This window comes from Trichosurus vulpecula, chromosome 4, assembly GCF_011100635.1.
Source record: "Trichosurus vulpecula isolate mTriVul1 chromosome 4, mTriVul1.pri, whole genome shotgun sequence".
NCBI classification, from domain to species: domain Eukaryota; kingdom Metazoa; phylum Chordata; class Mammalia; order Diprotodontia; family Phalangeridae; genus Trichosurus; species Trichosurus vulpecula.
Window position 1 is genome coordinate 262,453,503 of NC_050576.1, and position 2,884 is coordinate 262,456,386.

A 2,884-nucleotide genomic window follows, 5' to 3' on the forward strand; every position below is an offset into this window, starting at 1 on the left:
GCTGCAGCGTTAGGGATAAGATGGCATTCATAGCAGGTGTTCCTATTTATTTGTTTGTTGAATGTTCATTTGTTTTCAATTAACAAAAAAAAATCTATTCTCCCTACTACCTTGAGAAAAACAAATAGGCCAGGTTAGGGAAAGACTGGGCAGGGCAGGGAAGGACAGCAAATGTAAGGGAAGAAATAAGGCTAGGAAGCCCAAGACATGGAAAGAGAAGGAAAGATAGGAGGTTATGGTCAGTAAAGGAATTCTGAAGTTACAGATTAAAGTATAAGACAGGCATGAGGGAAACAGAGGAATTGAGAATTATTATAAGACTGCAAACCAAGGTGACTGGAAGGACAGTGGTACCTTCAACAGAAAAAAAGCAAGATTTTCCCAATTCTTCTTAATTCTGGTCCCTTCCCTCTGTATATTATTTCCAATTTGTCCTGCACATAGTTTATTTATACATGGTCATTTTCATGTTGTCTCCCTTATTGAACTGTGAGCTCCCTGAGGGCAGGGACTGCCTTTTGTCTTTCTTTAGGTAGGTCCTTAATAAATGCTTATTAACTGAATGACTAGAGGATGACTGTTTTACAGAGGAAAGATCATGAGCTCAATTTTGGACAAGTTGAGTTTGAGGCGCTTCCAGGGAACTAAAGTGAAACTGTGCAGTAAGTGTGGGCAAAATGATTCAGGAGAAAGCTTTAGGGTGGATGCAGAGATTTGTGAGTCATCTGCACTAAATAAATGCTGGTGGACTGAGGTGAAACTTGAATCTATGGCTGTAGATGAGGAGAGAGAGACAGAGACAGAGAGAGGAGAGGTTAAATGAGAGCCCAAGAGAGTCTCAAAGGATATCCACAGAAGGATAAATATTTGAAAAAGCAGATTGAGAAGGATGAGCAGGGGAGGTTGGAGAAGGAACAAGAAAGAGTAGACCGACAAAAGTGACCAGAGGAAGGGCTGTCGAAAGCTACAAAAAGGCCAATGTAGAAACTACAAGTAGTATAGCAGTTAAGAGATCACTGAAATTGTTCTGTGGTTTGAATCTATTTCAGAATGGGTGAGGAAGAAATGGAAACATTAAGTATAGAAGACTCTGTATTTTTTTTACTGAAGACATTATATCTGGAGGAGACAGTCAAGTGAAGGGTACTTAAGGATGGAGTAGAAAGGAACTGTTCATGATTTTAGACAATGGACAAGAATGAAGAGGAAGAGATTGGAGATGAGAAAAGAAAGGGAATGAACCAGGATACAAACCTCCAGAGAAGATAGGAAGAGATGGGCTCACATGCTTAAGTAGAATGTTTGGCCTTAGCAAGAAGAATATCCCTCTATGGGGTGTTAAGGAAGGACTAGCCTCTCTGGTGTGACAGCTTGCCAAGCACCCTTTCAGGGCTGCTTATCTACCTTTCCCATCTACCTTCACCCAGCTCTCACCTGTGGTTCCAAGCACTTACAGCATGCATAGTAGCCACACCCCAGTAAAACCTTCTTGGCAAACAGCTAAACCAAGCTGAGCATAACCAACAGGCCTCAAATCCTTTGGTAAGTTTGGGGGATGTCCACCCCAAGTGCATGAATACTGCCAGTGAAATGGGCAGATAAGAACAATTTGTTCCAACAGCCATGAAGGCAGCTGAAGCAGGTGCTGTGAAGCACTTCGAGCTTGGCCAGACATCAAAGATGCCAAGGTCATCCTCTGCATCGTGGGCCTTGCGGTTGCCCTGACTTTTGTCTTACCACAGGACTTTGATGACTCTAGAAGAGAGAATGACTTTTTGCAACTCTGCCTCACTTAAATCTCATTCACTTGCAAGACATCACCCTGTGATGTCATTGGTCCTCTTTGAAAATGAAGGACAAACAACAGAGACAGGAACAAAAGAGCAGAGGTGTAGAAAAAAGTATAAAAAAGTAACTACATTCATTTCCTAAACTTAAAACATTCATCAAATGAAAAAGCAAGAACTTCATATGAGACACACAGAAAAAACAAACAGTAGATAAAATATTTTCAAGTGAGTCTTGATATCCATCCTATTTAGAAAAATTAGCGGAAAAGGCAGATATGATATAACATTTTATTTTCCCATATATTTGGAAAATGCCTACAATTTCTATGACTTCTCACTCAGATGCATAAACTTTCTTACTATTTCCTGGGCTACAAAAAAATATGCAAAGCTAAGAAGGTGAATTACCTGATAATAGGTAAAATGAATAAAAATTGCTAAAAAAAAAAAAAGATACACCTTTCTGTCCGACATCTTAGCTTGGAGGCGGCAGCACCAGGAGTTCCTTGAGGCCTCACCACGCCGCCCAAGGACGATAAGAAGAAGAAAGACGCCAGGAAATCGGCCAAGAAGGACAAAGATCCCATGAACAAGTCGGGGGCAAAGCTAAGAAGAAGAAGTGGTCCAAGGGAAAAGTTCGACAATCTGGTTCTGTTTGACAAAGCAACATACGACAAACTCTGCAAGGAGGTCCCCAACTATAAACTCATCACCCCTGCAGTAGTCTCAGAGAGACTGAAGATCCGGGGTTCTCTAGCCCCAGCAGCCCTCCAGGAACTGCTTAGTAAAGGTCTGATTAAGCTGGTTTCCAAGCACAGAGCACAAGTGATATATACCAGGAACACCAAGGGTGGAGATGCTCCAGCTGCTGAAGATGCATAAAATGGTCTAACATTTTTGTGTATATTTTCAAAAATAAACTTATTGGACTAAAAAAAAGATACAAAGACATAAATGGGGAATAGCTGTCTTGGTCAAACAGGTAATAGAAATAAAGACCTAGAATCATAGACCTAGAAAGGGGAGGAATCATTTGTCCAATCCTCTCATTTTTTCATATGAGGAAAATGGCACCCAGAGAGGTTAAGTGGTCA

The 2,884-nt window shown here is 41.0% G+C and overlaps 1 pseudogene; it reads left to right on the forward strand.

The window, feature by feature from the left end:
• The first annotated feature begins 598 nt into the window (after nt 1–598).
• On the forward strand, nt 599–2,673 carry LOC118847078 (annotated as a pseudogene).
• The last annotated feature ends 211 nt before the right edge of the window (nt 2,674–2,884 follow it).